This window comes from Bufo bufo, chromosome 2 (genome assembly GCF_905171765.1).
Source record: "Bufo bufo chromosome 2, aBufBuf1.1, whole genome shotgun sequence".
NCBI lineage: Eukaryota > Metazoa > Chordata > Amphibia > Anura > Bufonidae > Bufo > Bufo bufo.
In genome coordinates this window covers 291600274-291620964 of record NC_053390.1, presented here as the reverse complement: position 1 = coordinate 291620964, position 20691 = coordinate 291600274, and the positions used below count along the sequence as shown (strand labels likewise).

The window sequence follows — 20691 nt, the reverse complement described above, 5'->3', positions numbered from 1 at the left end:
TTGGTGTGGGTCTGACACCTGGGACCCCCGCTGTAGAGCTGTTTGAGAAGGCAGCGGCACTTGCAGTAGCGCCATGACCTTTTTTCAGCTTTTCCTAGGCCAGTGACGAAACGTTCAGCCTAGGCGCTGCTCAGTCCCAGTGAATGAGGCTGAGCTACAATACCGAGCACAGCCACTATATAATGTATGGCACTGTGCTTGGTGAACATAGAAAAGGCTGCGGCGCTCAAAGGAGCACCGCTGTGTTCTCAAACAGTTGATCGGCAGGGGTCCCGGGTGTCGGACCCTCACCGCTCAGATACTGATGACCTATCCAGAATATGGGTCATCAGTATTCAAATCTCGGAAAACCCTTTTAAGGCCCAATGCATACTACTGTATCTGTTTTGGGGTCCGCAATTATATGGATGCTGTCCGTCTGCCGTCCACATTTATTTATTTATTTATTTTTGCTGACCCATTGACTTCAATGGGTCCGTGGTCCGCATTTTGCAGACACATTCTATCTTTTTGCGGAACGGATTCGAAAAAGCACATGAATGTCCTATAATTGACCGCAAAAATGCAGACCATGGACCCATTGAAGTCAGGGAGCTGCCAAAAATGCGGATGCAACATGGACGGTATCCCTCTTTTTGTGTGTATGAGGACTAATACATTGCTTGTAAATTGCATTTGTGTTTCTTCCACTACAAAGATCATATGCAAAATCAATGTATACTGCGCACAAAGAGAGAACAGCCCCACCTGCCGCACCAGTGTGCATACATATACACAGTATATCATAGATGTGTTTGGAAATATACATGCTAGAATTGGGAAGGTGTTTACTTCAGTGTTTTTTCTCCACGCAGGTGGCTGACCATGTTTGTATACTTGACTTGGATGTGTGTATCTGTCTGCGCGGAAGGTAATAACAGCCCTTTCTTGCCTCTGTCTCACTCCTCTCTGTTGTCATTCAGACTGTGTCCTCATTATCTGCTGATCAATAAATTGAGTCTTCACTGGGATGTGAGGCTCGAAATAAACAGAAACCCAGAGAAATGGAGGGCGGAGGATACAGGTAATACACCGAATGAAAGGGAAGAAATATAGTGCAGGTGAGATATGATGAAAGGGACTAAGGGGCTTCTGAAAAAAGGAATGGGTGGCTTTAAGCCAGAGAGAAGAAGAGGCAAATAGGAAAGGAATGCAGAATAATAGACAGAGAGAGAAAATGGGCAGACTCCGGGAGGAAACAAAGACAATTTTGTTTTGTATTTCAATTTATTTTACATATTTAATATTGGGTTTTGGACAAAAACTGGCATTTTAATCATTTAAATGGGGCGTATACTGGTGATATGGAATGACATTCCTTCACTGAGCAAGGTGACGGAGTGCTTTAGAGACACATATATAGTCTTCTACACTGGTTACAGAGTGATCGCTGTAACATTGTGAGCTATATGAAGAAAGTACAAACAGCCCTACTGTTTTACAGTGCATCCGGTATGCAGAATATAGACTGCTGTAAAGGGTGGCCTATCATTTATTCACGTCATCTAAGGGCAAGTGTGGGGCACTTAAATTTCACTGCTATACGGCTGCATTTGGCTAATAATATATTCTAACATTACGGATGATGACATGCCATCATTTTTTTAAATGGAGGTAGTTTAAAATTTCTATAGACTGCTGGTTGAACTATTCGGCCGTCTATAGATTTATGCCCGCTATGTTAGCAGCAGATTAGATTTTAGGTAAAGTATGTGACTCGATGAAGCTAACCCATCACTTTTCTCTTTATCCCAGGAGGAATGGAAACTTCCCCAAGTTGCTTATTTTGAAGCTGCAGTACTAAGGTAGGCGACACTAAGACCTCGCAGGCACCCATTCATTTAAACAGGGGCACACAGAGGCATGCACACATGTTAGAGAGCATCATGCATCATTTGTATTCTTTAGACGTCCGCATTAAATTGTTCTCAGAGACATGTGATGATGCAGACACACAAAAGATTATACAGGCAAGACTGCTCTGTGTCTGTCCATCTGAAATGACTCCCATGATGTGTTGGCACAAAATGAGTGAGGACAAAGAGACAGGGCTATAAAAAAAAAGGTAACTGAGGGGGGCATGTGCAGGATTAGAGATGGAAGAGACAAGGAGATTTATAGGAGAAATATAGTGCATGTGAGCTAATCCTCAGAGATGAGAAAGAAGTGTAAAGAAAGGTGAGGAAAGAGGAGGAAGACAGTATAGATATTATAAGCTTGACTATATATATATATATATATATATATATATATATATATTATATGTATATTTATATACATAGCTGGATAAAGCTGTATATCTATATATATATATATATATATATATATATATATATATATATGAAAAAATCACCAGCAGCAACATCCAAAAAAGGGGGGAAACGGGTGCAGAGCCCAAGTATGGGAATAGGTGCTTAACCACCTTTTTATATATATATATATATATATATATATATATATAAAAAATATCAGCTCTATATAAGTCAAATAAATAAATACAAATTAGATAGATAGACAGAGATATGTCATGGACAGACATTGAGAATAAGAGTGCCAGACGAAAAGGCAAAGAGAGTGCAGGTGTGAGACACATCGTGAGAGAACAGAACTCAAAACAGATATTTAGGTGTTAAAGAGGAGGGACAATGTTAGGATACAGACTGGGAAACTATGAGTGTAAGAAAAGCAAGGCTAGAGAATCAAAAGAAAAGTATAGGTAAATCAAAAGAGAGAAGTGAGCAGACTGAAGAAAAGAGAAAGCAGGAGAAAGCAAATGATGAAGTGAGACACTGAGGGAAAGAGCGAGGGAGATTATAAAATGAAAGAGAAAAAAATCAGCCCAGAGAGAGCGAGAGACAGAGCAGTGTTGACAGACAGAAATTAATCAATAGGCAGACAGGAAGAGAGACAGGAGAGAGAGAGGCACTGAAAGAGAGACTGTTGATAAAAAGAGAGGGAAAAGGAGAGAAAGTGAGAGAGAGAGGCAGTCAGCGAGAGGAGAGAGATAGAGGAGGAGAAGGGGGAGGAAGGGGGGCATCCATTTTTGTGGCGGGGATTTGAGCTGCTTTTGTGTAACTCTCCCTGAGAGATCGCATGCTTGATGAAAGGCCCTTAGAAAATGCAAATTGCAGCACGCATGAAAAGCACAAAGAGGCATCTCGCTGTCCCTGCCATGGGTTTAATTCTTCACCAACCACGTAGCACTGACGTCGGGAGCAGATAATCTCTTCTCTGCCCGGGAGTGTGAGTATAACACACAGACTTTCCTGCTCGGGGAACACTATTTTATCCATTTATTGTCCGGGAATTGTGACTCTGATTCTGCATAAGGGTCTGGGGAGTGAGGATGAAGTAAGGGATGGTTGGGTATGTTTGAAGTGGGGGGAATTTTGTCTTGTTTTTTTTTTTTTTTTTTTTTTGTAGATGGTAAAAGAAGGGAGAGGGAAAAATGAATTATTGGCTAAAAAAACTTAGCAGGTGCAGAGGGTACTAGAGAGGAGGGGGGAGAGAGAGAAGGAGAGGGAGGGTATAGGGAGACAGAAACGGGAGAGAGAGAAAGAGAGGAAGGAGGAAAAAAGGAGAGAGGGAAACGGAGAGGGAGAGAGAGAGAGGGGGCGGAGAAAGGGAGTGAGAGAGAAGGAGAGAAACAGAAAGAGGAATGTGAGATAGAGAGAGACAGAGAATACAGAAGGATGCAGAAAGACACCGGACGACGGAGTCAGAATGAGAGATGGGAGACAAGTGTCAACATGCAGAATCTTACATAGGCTGGTTGAAAAGTGTGCTAAAATCCAGGGAAGAAACATTAACGGAACAACGGGGCAACTTTTTCCCTTTAAGTGTGTGTTTTTCTCTCTCAGTCCTTCTTTGCTGTGCATGGGAAGGGGGTAGGAAGAGGGGGAATGTGAGAATAAAGGAGGGAGGGTTAGGGGAATGAGAGGGTCTTTGTACTGTGAAGCAGTGGGGGGGTGAAGAGAGTAAGGGAGGGGGAGCCACAGAATAAGGTGAAAGGGTTTTTGGTGAAAGAAAGAGAGGACAGGGTGCAAGAGGGAGGGGGGAGGAATGCTGTTTTAACTCTGTGATTACTTGAGTGAGGAGTAGACCATTTCATAAGTGCTGTAACCCCTTTTCTGATAGACCGTCCTTGCAGTCCCTTGCTGGATTCACTTTTGGCTGAGAATGGGTTAAGTGGGGTGCAGCAAAGGGTGGGTTCTCACCCCCGCCCCACATATACATGCCCGCCTGTCTGTCTGGGGCCTGGGCAGGGAGGGGGTAGAATGAGGCCTTGTGATTTTCTGTCTCTCGCTCTCTCTGTCTCTATTACATGGCTGAGTGAATCTGAGTAATGAATGTGTGATGAAATTACACGGCGCACACATACACACAGGAATATGCACACTTACATCCAGATATGCATGTATATATATATATATCTAACATGTACAGCCTGTCATTGTGCGGTGCACTTGAGATTAATAACACAGGTACATATGCCACTGGGGCAATGGAGAGGAAATATAGATTCACTTTTGTCCTACTTTCTCAGGGAGGCACGGAAAAAAAAAGTAGTGACAACTCCTAGTAATAAAAGTTAGGACTTAGTAACGCAGAATCACATATAAAGGACCGGCAGTGTTTCATTTAGGGAAAGAAGTGTCTTATCGTAAATGGAAATGTTCCATTTGTTACATGGAGATTTGCTTCTTGCAGTGGAGCTGTATTGAGAAGAAGGCTGCATTGTGAAATGTTCAGGAATAAGACTATTCACTGTGGTGAGGAGACATGATCCTCCTACTTCATCTGTGCCCCAGAATGTCTAATGGCGACTGCATGCACAGTTACAAAGGCTCAGGGATATGGAGAATACAAACAGGTATAGACATGAGCATGGAGCATTAGAAATCTTACACAGATGTGAGGACACGCATGAATGGATACCCTGTGCACACACATCTAGACCCCTGTGAACAGTCATAGTATGAATGTTAGGAGTTCATTCTTCTGGAAAGAGATGAGAGCTCTGCTTGTAACCGTTCCCAGCCTATGACATAATGTAGTACAGAAGGTAGAAGGACCTCCTGGCATGAAAATGCGCTATGCCACATAGAATTTCTCCAAAGTAGCCGGGAGCTCTGAAAATCGTACAAGAGCCAGCCACCCATCTGGTGCATCTAGGGAATGGCAGGTGAAACTGTGCTAACCACATGGTGCATCCCCGTAGGGAACACATGGTGACCACACAGCTGATGTCACTTGCATTGGTGATCATACTGCAACTATAGAGCTATTGACATCTGATCACTTGTCACAATAATGCTTCTGACTGTCCAGATATTTTATCATATGGGTCTGGTACCTTTTCCCAGCATGCTGTTCTACTATGATGGCCACTCCTGCAGTAACCTCATATTCACTTTGGTTAACTAATGTATTGGGCAATTATCAGCAGCCTGTAAACACACCAACATGTTCAATCCTCTAGAGAACATCTAATTGCTCAGACCACACACGAGCATCCCATCGCCAGCAACCGGGGACCATACCGCTGTATAAATGCTGCTGTGAGTAGTATTAGTACGAGATCTCTTGTATGACTCACCTTAGCTTCATTCTGAAAATGTGTGTGTGTGTGTATATATATATATACAATGCATTCCGAAAGTCTTCAGAACGACCCTTTCACTTTTTTCACATTTTGTTTTGCTGCAGCCTAAAATAAAAAAAATAACTGATTTTTTTCCCCCATCAGTCTGCACTCAATACCCCATAATGAGAAAGTGGAACCAGAATGTTAGAATTCTCGCTAATTTAGCGAAAAGGAGAAATTAAAAACTTGCATTGACAGAAGTATTCAGACCCTTTACTCAGTATTTGGCAGTGATTACAGCCTCCAGTCTTCTCGGGTATGATGCCACAAGGTTGTACCACCTGGATTTGTGGATTTTCTGCCATTCTTCTCTGCAGACCCTCTAACGCTCTGTCAGATTGGATAGGGACCGTCTGTGGACAGCCATTTTCAGGTCTCTCCAGAGATGTTCGATTGGGTTCAAGTCTGGGCTCTGGTTGGGCCCCTCAAGGACTTTCACAGAGTTGTCCCTAAGCCTCTCCTGTGTTGTCCTGGCTGCGTGCTATGGGTCATTGTCTTATTGGAAGATGAATCTTCAGCCCAGTCTGAGGTCCAGAGCACTCTGGATCAGGTATAAATTAAGTATATCCCTGTACTTTGCTCCATTCATCTTTCCCTGTCTTCCTGTCCCACCTGCTGAAAAAAAAAACACAACATGATGCTGCCATCACTGTGTTTCACTGTAAGGATGGTATTGGGCAGGTGATGAGCAGTGCCTGGTTTCCCCCAAACATGACGCTTATAACTGAGGCTAAAAAGTTCAATCTTAGTTTTATCAGACCAGAGAATCTTGTTTCTCGTAGTCTGAGAGTCCTTTAGGGGCTTTTTTGCAAAAGTCTAGCCTGACTTCTTTTTTGTACCCTCCAGATCTGTGCCTCTGCACAATCCTGTCTCTGAGCTCTAGAGGCAGTTCTTTCCTCCTCAAGGCTTGGTTTTTAGCTGTGATATGCACTGTCAGCTGTGAGACCTTATATAGACAGTGATGGTTTTTTCCTAATCATGTCCAATCAACTGGATTTACCACTGGTGGACTCAAGTCAAGGTGTAGAAACATCTTAAAGGTGATTAAAAGAAATGGGAGGCCTGCAGAGATAAATTTCAAGTGTCATAGCAAAGAGTCTGAATGCTTATGTCCAAGCAAAATTTTAGTTTTTCCTTTTTATTCAATTTGCAAAAACATCTAAAATTCTGTTTTCATTTTTCATTATGGGGTATTGAGATTGATGAGGGAAAACTTTTTACCTGGTGTGAGCGGGAAGAAGTCGTAGGTTGCGGTGCAAAGGACTATTGCGCCGCAATCTGTGCCAGAAATATGCCTAAATTAGGTGTATTTCTGTTTAATAGATGACTCCCTAAGTTCTCATAATGTGCCATAATTTAGACTGTGTTCACATTTGGGTGTTGCGGGAAAAGATGCGGGTGCGTTGCGGGAACATGCGCGATTTTTCCGCGCAAATGCAAAACATTGTAATGCGTTTTGCACTCGCGTGAGAAAAATCGCGCATGTTTGGTACCCAAACCCGAACTTCTTCACAGAAGTTCGGGCTTGGGATCGGTGTTCTGTAGATTGTATTATTTTCCCTTATAACAATGCATAGTAAAATAGCGCTGGAGGGGTTAAAAAAAAAATAACGAAAAAATTAAACTCACCTTAATCCACTTGCTCGCGCAGCCCGGCATCTCTTCTGTCTTCATCTGTGCTGTGAGCAATAGGACCTTTGATGACGTCACTACGCTCATCACATGATCCATCACCATGGTGATGGATCATGTTATGGACCATGTGATGAACGCAGTGACGTCATCAAAGGTCCTATTGCTCACAGATGAAGACAGAAGAGATGCCGGCTGCGCGATCAAGTGGATTAAGGTGAGTTTAATTATTATTTTTTTTAAATTAACCCCTCCAGCCCTATTTTACTATGCATTCTGTATTCAGAATGCTATTATTTTCCCTTATAACCATGTTATAAGGGAAAATAATAATGATCGGGTCTCCATCCCGATCGTCTCCTAGCAACCGTGCGTGAAAATCGCACCGCAGCCGCACTTGCTTGCGGATGCTTGCGATTTTCACGCAGCCCCATTCACTTCTATGGGGCCTGAAAAACTTGAAAAACGCAGAATATAGAGCATGCTGCGATTTTCACGCAATGCACAAGTGATGAGTGAAAATCACCACTCATGTGCACAGCCCCATAGAAATGAATGGGTCAGGATTCAGTGCGGGTGCAATGCGATCAACTCACGCATCGCATCCGCACGGAATACTCGCCCGTGTGAAAGGGGCCTTAGGGTCCTCCATCTCAGGTTCTATAAAAGTATACGGGACAAAATAGCACAGCTGCTGTTGTATTTTGTCTGGCAAAATGCAGGGTCAATGAAAGATACCTGATGGACTCCCATTATAGTCAGTGGCGTCCATAAGTGGCGTGAGTATATTATAGTATATGACAGTCATGTGATGGTGTTGGTCATGTGACAGTCTGATGCTATCTAATCAGTGAGGCCTGTGCAGGGACACCCCCAGCTAGTAACACTCAGCTGGACCTTCACTGCAAACTGCTGGCAATTCATTCATAATTTCTAGTAGAAATAATACAGCAATGGCACAGCACACTTATAAGAATAGATGGTCCAGAATTGTTATTACATGGGTAACGAAAGTAGTTGCCAGAAGAGAAATGTCAAGAGAGGTGACAGGTCCTCTTAAAAGGGGGTGTCTGAGTTATATGAAAACTCAGGCAACCCATGTAAATGTCCTAAATAACAAATGATTGGATACTTGTTTCCTCCTCTGCTTCTTCCTGCACTGCGCACTGGTCCTTACTGCTGCTATTTGTTTTTCTGGCTACAGCGGTGACGTTCTGTGCACACAGGTCAATGCTGCAGCCAATCAATGGTCTCAGCTTAGGCTACTTTCACACTCCCGTTTGGTGCGGATCCGTCATGGATCTGCACATACGGATCCGCACCGATAATACAACCGCATGCATCCATTCAGAACGGATCCGTTTGTATTATCTTTAACATTGGTCAAACGGATCCGTCTTGAACACCATTGAAAGTCAATGGGGGGCGTATCCGTTTTGCATTGTGTCAGTCAAAACGGATCCGTCCTCATTGACTTACATTGTGTGCCAAGACGGATCCGTTTGCCTCCACATCGTCAGGCGAACACCAAAACGCTGAAAGCAGTGTTTTGGTGTCCACCTCCAGAGCGCAATGGAGGCGGAACGGAGGCAAACTGATGCATTCTGAACGGATCCTTATCCATTCAGAATGCATTAGGGCAAAACTGATCCGTTTTGGACCGCTTGTGAGAGCCCTGAACGGATCTCGCAAACGGAAACCAAAACGCCAGTGTGAAAGTAGACTTAGGCTACTTTCACACCAGCATTTTTGCTGGATCCGTCATGGATCAGCAAAAACGCTCCCATCATGACAATACAACCGTCTGCATTATGAACGGATCCAGTTGTATTATCTTTAAAATAGCTATGATGGATCCGTCATGAACACTATTTAAAGTCAATGGGGGACGAATCCGTTTTCTATTATGTCCAAGAAAACGGATCCGTCCCCATTGACTCACATTGTGAGTCACGACGGATCCGTCTTGCTCCACACCACATCGCGGACAGAAAAACGCTGCTTGCAGCCTTATTCTGTCCTCGACGGGGATGCAACCAAACGGAACGGAATGCATTCTGGTACATTTCGTTTCGTTCCGTTCCCTTCAGTTTTGTCCCCATTGACAAAGAATGGGGAAAGAACTGAAGCGTTTTCCCCCCGCTATTGAGATCCTATGACGGATCTCAATAGCCGAAAGGGAAAGCGCAAGTGTGAAAGTAGCCTAAGACATCTCGTGCATGGCTGAGGCCGGCAGTTGGCTGCAGCAGTGAACCTCACCTCTGTAGCCAAAAAGATGACATCAGCAGCAGGAGGGCCAGAGCGCAGCACTCGAAGAAACAGCAGAGAAGATGGGTCAGTACCCACTCAGTTATTTGACAGGGGTTGCCCAATTTTTATGTAACTCAGACAACCCCGTTAAATGCAAGAAACAACATGGCTGATATCAATTCAGCAGAATAGGGAATGCTCTGGACTTTCTGATGAAACCCCACAGACAGTCAGTAGTGTACAGAGGAGCCGAACAGATTTACAAATATAACAAGGCAACTATGTAACAGGTACAGACAAGTACACATGCAAAGAAGTAGCTATTGTATACCTGGTGTAGATGTGTACAGAACTATTAAAGGAACTGGCAACTAATGAACATGAAACTGGGAGGATTACCAGAAGAAATCATTTCTAGGGTCGCTGTGCTTTTGATCCTGAAGGCCTGGAGCATAGTTCCATAGTTCTGCTCAATAAATCAGACACAGTGCTTTATTATTTCCACTGGTAGCATAGAATGAGGAGACAGCCTGACACACGCAGAGGACTACATGATGGTTATTACACATTGCTACAATTTGGGGAAGTCTGGTGTGAACATGGCTAAAGATGCTCCTACACATAAGGGAATTGTCAGATGAAAAGGCCATTTTTGGGCATTTTTGCTGTCCATCATGGAACGGTCAGAGAATGCACATGCTCGACCACCACTCCATTCATACAGAACCTCCATTCTCCTGATCCTGGGAATACCAGCGGTCAGACACGTATCCCCTATCCTATGCATAGGAGATATACTTCAAACTAGGCACAAGCCCTTAAAGCAACAAACTTACTGCAGAATTTGTTGCAATCCTGTTTGAACAGTGAGAATTTCGATCGGTATTAAAGTGTTAACCCCTTGATAACATGCGCCGTACATGTACTGCGGTTGTTGCATGCTGCATGCTGTCGATCGCAGACATTTAACCCCTCAGATGTTGTGACCACAGCATCTGTGGTGGCTTTCCCTGGAAGTGCTGCGAGCTGAGATCAGGGAAGCCGTTTCTTGGTGGTAATAGGCTAGAGCCTGTGGGAGGCTACCAGGTCTATTACAGGTATATTCTAATGTAGGCCTGCAGGTGGCAGTGCTGCATTGAAATATACAGAATTTACCATATAGCTCTGTATTAAAGGGAACCCGTCATCAACTTTATGCTGACCTCACTGAGGGCAGCATAAAATAGTGACAGAAATGATTTCAGCTGTGTGTCACTTGTGGGACAAGTTTCACTTTCTAATAGCACCATTTAATAATGAATAAGATGTAGTGGGAAGCTGGAAAAAATTCCAATGGTGTGGAACTGGAAAAAAAAATTGAATTGCGCCATAGTTTCCGGAATTTGTTTTTACTGTGTCCCCTGTGCGGTAAAACTGACCTGTTATCCTCATTCTCCAGGTTAATACAATTACAGCAATATAACATTTATAAAGGTTTTTCTTCAGCTAAAAGTAAGTGGTTGCTGAGAACCAGCATCACAATCATTACAGCTCAGGCCTTGAAAAGAGTCAGATCTACCTGAGAAGAGTCCTGGTTATTCATAATCTCCTGCACTCTCACCCATCTGCTGATGATTGGCAGTTCTCTCCTAGAGAGAAAGGGAGAAAACTAGGTAGAAGACTGTCAATCATCAGCAGGTGGGCAGGAGAGCAGGAATTCATGAATAACAATGACTTCTCAGGTGGCCGGGACTCTTTTCCAGGCCCGGTCTGTAATGATTGTAATGTTGGTTCTCGGCAACCACTTACTTTTAACTTATAAATGATAGGGGTGCACCGAAATGAAAATTCTGGTCCGAAACCGAAACCGAAAATTCAGGATGCCCTTGACCGAAAACCGAAACCGAAACCGAAACTGCCTTTTTGCCCAAATACTTTTAAAATACTTTTTTTTTAATGATTTTATTAATAATTCTTTTTCATGAATGAAATTCATCTGTGGGTGGCGCTGTTATGGAGAGGGGGATCTGTGGGTGGCGCTGTTATGGAGAGGGGGATCTGTGGGTGGCGCTGTTATGGAGAGGGGGATCTGTGGGTGGCGCTGTTATGGAGAGGGGGATCTGTGGGTGGCGCTGTTATGGAGAGGGGGATCTGTGGGTGGCGCTGTTATGGAGAGGGGGATCTGTGGGTGGCGCTGTTATGGAGAGGGGGATCTGTGGGTGGCGCTGTTATGGAGAGGGGGATCTGTGGGTGGCGCTGTTATGGAGAGGGTAATCTGTGGGTGGCGCTGTTATGGAGAGGGGGATCTGTGGGTGGCGCTGTTATGGAGAGGGGGATCTGTGGGTGGTGCTGTTATGGAGAGGGGGATCTGTGCACTGTTATGGAGAGGGGGATCTGTGGGTGGCGCTGTTATGGAGAGGGGGATCTGTGGGTGGCTCTGTTATGGAGGGGGGGATATGTGCACTGTTATGGGCATAACAGTGCACAGATCCCTTTCCCCATAACAGTGCACAGATCCCCCCTCCCCATAGCAGTGCACAGATCCCCCCTCCCCATAGCAGTGCCATAGACCGATCCCCCTACCCATAACAGCCCCGGCCCTGCTGCTCACAGCATCACTCACTGCATCTTAATTTTACCTTACAATCATGAGGCTCCAGTAACTAACAACTCTGCAGGCAGAGCGGAGGGCGGCGTAACGTCACTTACTCACGTGACGCACCTGCTCCGCCCACTTTATGAATGAAGGAGGCGGAGCAGGCGCGTCACGTGAGTAAGTGACGTTACGCCGGCCTCCGCTCTGCCTGCAGAGTTGTTAGTTACTGGAGCCTCACGATTGTAAGGTAAAATTAAGATGCAGTGACAAAGTAAACCGCCCGCCCGCAGATGGTGGGTGACAAATCCCACACCCCATATTTTCGGCCGATATGTAACAATATCGGCCGAAGTGGATTAGGTGCATTTTCGGCCGATATTTTCGGCTGCCGAAATTTCGGTGCACCCCTAATAAATGACAGACCGCTGAAATCAACTCACCTGTCTCTACTTTATTCTGCTGTTAGTATGGGCATCATAAAGTTGATGACCGGTTCCTTTTAAATCACAGTAGTATATGGGATAAGCAATCAAAGTTTTTGAAAATATAAAAAAAAAAATCAAATCACCCCCTTTCCCCCATAATTTTTGTAGCCTCACCTCTTAAAAAGTGAACAAAAAGTGATGGAAAAGCCATGCACACTCCAAAATGGTATCACTGAAAAGTACAGATCACCCCGCAGAAAAATGAGCATACAGCTCTGTAGATGGAAATGAAAAAAACATTATGGGGGTCAAAATATAGTGATGTAAAGAAAAAGATTTTCACACCATTGGAATTTTTTACAGCTTCCCACTGCATCTTATTCATTATTAAATGGTGCTATTAGAAAGTGCAAACCTGTCCCACAAAAAACTAGCCCTTATATTTCTATGTGAACGGAAAAATCTAAAAGTGACAGCTCTGGGAAGGCAGGGAGTATGCAACAAAAATGTAGGAATGAGAAAGCATGAAAGAATTAATGCACAGCTACATTCACTCTTACGCCTGGCAAGGTTTGTATGGAGGCACTCCATGTTCTGCCATATTGTGCAGCGTCATATCACAGAGGTATTTTCCTCTGGAACGTTGTGTTTATGGAGCATGTTTCGCTTACATACAGTGCATTCGGAAAGTCTTCAGACCCTTTCAGTTTTTTCTAATTTTTTTTATGTTGCAGCCTTATACTAAATAAAAAAAAAAATTCTAGTTTTTCCCCATTATTCTACACTCGATACCCCATAATGATAAAGTGAAAACAGGATGTTAGAAATCTTTGCATATTTATTAAAAAGGAAAAACTAAAATCTTGCATTGACATAAAAATTCACACCCTTTACTTAGTTGAAGCACCTTTGTCAGCAATTACAGCCTTCTTGGGTATGATGACACATGGTTTGAACACCTGGATTTGGGGCTTTTCTGCCATTTTCCGCTGCAGGTCCTCTCTAGCTCTGTAAGCTTGGATGGGGCCTATTCAGCTTTCCCTCAACTCTGACCAGTCTCCCTGTACCAGCCACTAAAAACACCCCCCCCCCCCCCCCCAGCATGATGTTAACACCACTATGCTTCACTGTAGGGATGGTGATGGGCAATGCCTGGTTTCCTCCAGACATGACATTTAGAATTGAGGCCAAAAAGTTCAATATTGGTTTTATCAGACCAAAGAATCTTGTTTCTCACAGTTTAAGGCCTCCTGCACACGGCCGTTTTTTTTTTCCCGTTTACTGGCGGTTTTTTTGCGTTCCGTATATGGTCCGTATACGGAACCATTCATTTCAATGGTTCCGCAAAAAAAACGGAATGTACACCGTATGCATTCCGTTTCCGTATTTCCGTTCTGTTTTAACATAGAACATGTCCTATTATTGCCCGCAAATCACGTTCCGTGACTCTATTCAAGTCAATGGGTCCGCAAAAAAAACGGAACACATACGGAAATGCATCTGTATGTCTTCCGTTTCCGTTCCGTTTTTTGCTGAACCATCTATTGAAAATGTTATGCCCAGCCCAATTTTATCTAAGTAATTACTGTATACTGTATATGCCATACGGAAAAACGGAACGGAAAAACGGAACAGAAACGGAAACACAACGGAAACAAAAAACGGAACAACGGATCCATGAAAAACGGACCGCAAAACACTGAAAAAGCCATACGGTCGTGTGCAATAGGCCTAAGAGTTCTTTAGGTGCTTTTTTTGCAAACTTTCATGTGTCTTTTACCGAGAAGGCTTCTTTGTGGCCACTCTGCCATAAAGTCCAGATTGGTGGAATGCTGCAGTGATGGTTGACCTTCTGGAAGTACCGTATGTGCCGGCGTATAAGACGACTGGGCGTATAAGACGACCCCCAACTTTTCCATTTAAAATATAGGGTTTGGGCTATACTCGCGTATAAGACTACCCCTCAATGCCCAGCCATCCCTGTCTTCAAGACTATCTTCTCCAGTCCAGGGAACTGACTGGGATCGGTGGATGGCACTGTTATGAGGAGGGGGATCTGTGGATGGCACTGTTATGAGGAGGGGGATCTGTGGATGACACTGTTATAGGGAGGGGGATCTGTGGATGACACTGCTATGGGGGGATATATGGATGACACTATATAGCATCTTATGCTATATGTGTCATCCACAGATCCACCCCATGACAGTGTCATCCACAGATCCCCCTCCCTATAACAGTGTCATCCACAGATTCCCCCTCCCCATAACAGTGCCATTAACAGATCTCCCCCCCTAAACAGTGCCATCCACAAATCCCCCCCTATAACAGTGCCATCCACAAATCCCCCCCCCCCCTATAACAGTGCCATCCACAAATCTCCCCCCCCTATAACAGTGCCATCCACAGATCCCCCTCCCCATGACAGTGCCATCCACAGATCCCCCTCCCCATGACAGTGCCATCCACAGATCCCCCTCCCCATGACAGTGCCATCCACAGATCCCCCTCCCCATAACAGTGCTATCCACAGATCCCCCTCCCCGACACTCAGAGGAGTATACATTTATTAACTGTAATCTGTAACTTTAACTTTAATCAGCGCTCATCTCTTTTCTAGGGTACCTTACTCTCAGCTTCGCTAACGGGCAGTGCGGGCGGCGCTCACTCTCTGACGTCACGTGCCTGCTCATTCCACTAGGCGGCGCACGCGCGTGACATCAGTGAGTGAGCTCCGCCCGCACTGCCTGTTACCGGAGCTGAGAGTAAGGTACCCTAGTAAAGAGATGAGCGCTCATTTAAAGTTAAAGTTACGGATTACAGTTAATAAATGTATACTCCTCTGAGTGGCGGGGCCCTGTATATTCTAACCCCTAGGCAAGCGTCCCCGTCACCATGGGAACGCCTGGGGGTTAGAATATACCATCGGATCTGAGTATACCCGGTGTATAAGACTACCCCCGACTTTTGAAAATAATTTCTAGTGTTAGAAAGTCGTCTTATACGCCGGCATATACGGTATATCCCATCTGCACACAGGATCTTTGGAGCTCATCCAGAGTGACCATTGGGTTATTTTGTCACCTCTATTACTTAAGGCTCTTCTCCACTGAGTTCTTTGTTTGTTGGGGCAGCTAGCTCTAGGAAGAGTCCTGGTTGTTCCTAACTGCTTCCATTTAAAAATTATAGAGGCCACTATACTCTCGGATACCTTCAGTGCAGCAGACATTATTTGGTACCCTTCTTCAGATCTCTGCCTCCACACAATATTGTCTCTGAGTTCTGCATGCAGTTTTCTTCTCCTCATGGCTAGGTGTTAGCTCTGATATGCATTGTCAGCTGTGAGACCTTGTATAGACAGGGGTATGTCTTTCCAAATCACGTCCAATCAACTGCATTTACCACAGGTGTAGAAACCTCTCAAGATGATCATGAGAAATAGAAGGCCCCCAGAGCTAAATTTAAAGTGTCATAGCAAAGGGTTTTGTCAATGCAAAATTTTCATTTTTCCTTTTTAATACATATGAAAAAGTTTCTAAACTTATATTAATTTTGTTATTAAATGGTTTGTGCTAGAATGGTTGCCCCCCCAAAACTCAGTTACTCCTGGTTGGGAAAGTAAGAACTGAAAACTGAATTAACTATTTTGAATGGAGCTATTCTGTAACTCCTTCATAACCAGGATTTATTCATACTACTGAGTCCTTTTGAGATGTATTTTTGGGAGCATTTATTTTTTTGGTTACTTCTGCTTTTCCATTTATACATTGCAGTTTTTAAAACCAAACGATAACTGATTTAGCAATGGTTAAATGTCATACATTTCCATCAGTACCTAGAAGTAAATGCTGGAAGGACAGTTATTGGTTTCAGCAATAGTCGAGAGATGATTTTTAGGTATGCATCATCAATTTTGATCAACAATAAGCTATTCATTCTTCACTTAGTGAAAATTACAACTGAAAATAATCCTCTCATTCCCTCATGTATAGTAATACAAAATGCCAACCTCTTATCCAACATCTGATGTAGCTATAAGGCTCGAGAACAAAGGTCTCCATTTTAATTTATATGCAGCATCTGCACAAGGGTGCTGAGCACCAGTATACAACAGCATTCTCGTCTGAGACAGACATGGTGGTGGGAGGTTGTGTTCTTTTTTTTGTAACCATTAAATCTTTGTGTGTTTGGTGGGTAATTTTTATCTATTTCTGTTTAAGTGGATATTTTTATGTAAAGTCAAAAAAAAATTCCTTTGGATTCTACAGATAATTTGAACGGTGTCCTTGCTTTGCTCAATGTAGAGATCATCCGTAGTAGTAATCATGTGACGCCTGGCTGATAGATCACTACTATCAGTGATATGTATATAGTACATGTGCCATTTCACCCTGAGGAATTTGTGATGTCCACTCGAGGAGGACTTCAGATAGTAAAAGCAAGGTGTATTACATTAATCTGTTCTTTTGTAGTTGTAAAGTATACACTAGTACTTTTTCCTTGATATGTGTAAGTGCTTTTGAACCAGAGAAGGTAACCTGGGATGCGCCCAAATACTAATACATTTGGGATCTGATAAAATCAAAAGGTTGTTTATTCCTGACTCCATCGTCTTTTTCAAGGATATGTTTATGCACAACAGATTCATTGCAGAAATCAATTCAGTCTATTTGAATGGTGTTGTTTTATTTAGGTGCTAGTGCTATTATTTTATTTGGTTTTCTTCATTGGATATTATTTTAGTGAATTGTCATTATTATCATATTAATTGTATTTGGATTTTGTGTTAAGTAACATAATTTGATACGTGGGTTAGCTTAACTTTTAGATACAGTTGCAAGAAAAAGTATGTGAACCCTTTTCACATTTCAGCACAAATTGGTCATAAAATGTGATCTGATCTTCATCTAAGTCCCAACAATAGACAATCACAGTCTGCTTAAACTAATAACATACAAAGAATTAAATGTTACCATGTTTTTATTAAACACACCATGTAAACATTCACAGTGCAGGTGGAAAAAGTATGTGAACCCTTGGATTTAATAACTGGTTGAACCTCCTTTGGCAGCAATAACTTCAACCAAACGTTTCCTGTATTTGCAGATCAGACGTGCACATAGGTCAGGGGTAATTCTTGACCATTCCTCTTTACAGAACTGTTTCAGTTCAGCAATATTTTTGGGATGTCTGGTGTGAATCGCTTTCTAGAGGTCATGCCACAGCATCTCAATCGGGTTTAGGTCAGGACTCTGACTGGGCCACTCCAGAAGGCGTATTTTCTTCTGTTTAAGCCATTCTGTTGTTGATTTACTTCTATGCTTTGGGTCGTTGTCCTGTTGCAACACCCATCTTCTGTTGAGCTTCAGCTGGTGGACAGATGGCCTTAAGTTCTCCTGCAAAATGTCTTGATAAACTTGGGGATTCATTTTTCCTTCGATGATAGCAATCCGTCCAGGCCCTGACGCAGCAAAGCAGCCCCAAACCATGATGCCCCCACCACCATTCTTCACAGTTAGGATGAGGTTTTGATGTTGGTGTGCTGTGCCTCTTTCTCCACACATAGTGTTGTGTGTTTCTTCTAAACAACTCAACTTTGGTTTCATCTGTCCACAGAATATTTTGCCAGTACTGCTGTGGAACACCCAGGTGCTCTTGTGCAAACTGCAATGTTTTTTTTGGACAGCAGTGGCTTCCTCTGTGGTATCCTCCCATGAAATCCATTCTTGTTTAGTGTTTTACGTATCGTAGATTCGCTAACAGGGATGCTAGCATATGCCAGAGACTTTTGTAAGTCTTTAGCTGACACTCTAGGATTCTTCTTTACCTCATTGAGCAGTCTGCCCTGTGCTTGTGCAGTCATCTTTACAAGACGGCCACTCCTAGGGAGAGTAGCAGCAGTGCTGAACTTTCTCCATTTATAGACAATTTGTCTTACCGTGGACTGATGAACAGAAAGCCTTTTGGAGATACTTTTATAACCCTTTCCAGCTTTATGTAAGTCAACAATTCTTAATCGTAGGTCTTCTGAGAGCTCTTTTGTGCGAGGCATCATTCACATCAGGCAGTGCTTCTTGTGAAAAGCAAACCCAGAACTGGTGTGTGTTTTTTATAGGGCAGCTGTAACCAACACCTCCAATGATCTCATTGATTGGTTTCCAGTTGGCTGACACCTCACTCCAATTAGCTCTTGGAGAAGTCATTAGTCTAGGGGTTAACATACTTCTTCTACCTGCACTGTGAATGTTTACATGGTGTGTTCAAGAAAAACATGGTAACATTTAATTCTTTGTGTGTTATTAGTTTAAGCAGACTGTGATTGTCTATTGTTGTGACTTAGATGAAGATCAGATCACATTTTATGACCAATTTGTGCAGAAATCCATATCATTCCAAAGGGTTCACATACTTTTTCTTGCAACTGTAGGTTATCAATATTAGATCAGTGGTGGTCTAACTCTCTCATGCTGCCAATCATCTGTTTGAAGGGGCATCAGCGCTGCCCTTTATTGTATACCAAGCACAGCTCTATATTTTAGTAGCAGCTGTACCAGGTATCGAAACTCATTTACCTGAATCAGGCAAAGTTGTAATAAACTCGGATACCAGACAAAGCCACTACTAAAAGTAAAAGCTATGCCTGGTGAACAATGAAGGGGAGCATCGCAACTCTTTCATACAAGTAATTGGTCCGGTGCCGTTAGTTGGAGCCCCACGATATGATTTTGATTGCCTATCCTAAGGATAGACAGTCCGTTATAAAAGCCTGGACAAGGTGTGTGGTTTCACCCATAGGGAAAGATTAGTTGTCCATACATAGCGTCACCTGCGATGCTAGGGAGACTCATTTCTGTCACGGCCTACTATTGGCTATACCTTCCCCAGTCACAGATGTTTTCATCTGCGCGACGGGGAGATGCAGCCACGGCCGTGCTGGCATCAGAAGTGATGCTGGTGCCGGGGAGCAAGGTAAGTACTATCTGTCTGAGGGGCCCAGGCATATGGGGGGCATTATAGCTCTTGGATAACCCCTTTAATGCAGGGGTTGGATAAAGTGGTGTTGTATATACTGTACATACCTTCCAAAATGTGTCTTTTCTAAACTGAAAGGGGTCGTCCAAAATATGGAGCATACCCCGCTTGCATGAATGTTGCGGTTTTCAGCCCCTCTTGCCACTTTTCAAAAAAGTGGGTTGTGCTGGGCATGGCCAAGCCATTTATTATAGTCTACACTAGGAAACTGGTGTAGATTATATCTGAAATTACATCAGCTCTGTTGCTGGGGTAGATTTCAGTTCTGACACACTGAACTGCTCAAATGAGCCAAACTTTTAATAGGTGTGCGCCTCATAATAATTGTGGTGCATCTGATGCCAGCCAGGGATAGTTTTGGACAAGTGTGTAAAATACTGGACTTAATAAATGCCCTCAATACTTGTCCACTTTTTTTTTTCAAAAGTCAAATAACTGTACTACTGCAAGACACTTTAGAATTCTCGCTCCAAAAAGTCGACATGTGGGGCATATTTGTGCAAAAATGTAATGACATTTTACATTTTTAGGGCCCATGCAAACACATACTTTCTTTGCCGTATTTTGTTCACTGCGCTATAGAAACTGCACCCTTTTTTTTTTTTTGCATACCATACCAGTTTATGGCATTTTTTGTGAACCACTAAAAAATGCCAAAAGCTTCAACATGCTGCATTAAAAAAAACACCCCTGCATTAAAAACATACTGAATAAAAAATAAAAAAACGCCCAAAAATGGCATCAAATTAAATAAAAAAACGTGTAGCCAAAACAAGCTTGTGTGTTCTCCATGTCATATTTCCTATAGACTTTCAGCTAACATCTGGAGCTGGCATTTTTACTGTAAAAAAGGCACCAAAAAGCCGGTGCAAGAAATGCCACTGAAGATGCAAAAGTGCCCATTCCAGGCGCTGACATGTGTATCCACGGAATGCGTTCGCTGAGCCATAAGCTCGTGCATGCGCCGTGGATACACATGTCAGCGCCTGGAATCGGCCTCACAGGAGGCACTGCACATGCGCCAGCCGGCAATGAGGAGTGAATAAATTAGCAGTGTAGGGTGGTGCTGGGCTCCAGGAGAAGGGGCGCGT

General features: G+C 43.4%; 1 protein-coding gene across 5 annotated transcripts in view; it reads left to right on the top strand.

Moving 5' to 3' along the window:
• The window catches only part of ZNF219 (zinc finger protein 219), a 110172-nt gene that overhangs the window by 73846 nt on the left and 15635 nt on the right, over nucleotides 1–20691 (top strand). For 2 of the 5 annotated variants that reach the window (XM_040416730.1, XM_040416732.1), the window contains exons 3-4: nucleotides 963–1063; nucleotides 1795–1844. The gene's annotated coding sequence lies outside the window, so the exon portion shown is untranslated. Of the gene's footprint in view, nucleotides 1–854; nucleotides 911–962; nucleotides 1101–1794; nucleotides 1845–2902; nucleotides 3283–20691 lie in introns of those variants that run through there. The other 3 variants (XM_040416734.1, XM_040416735.1, XM_040416731.1) reach the window with 3 other exon arrangements.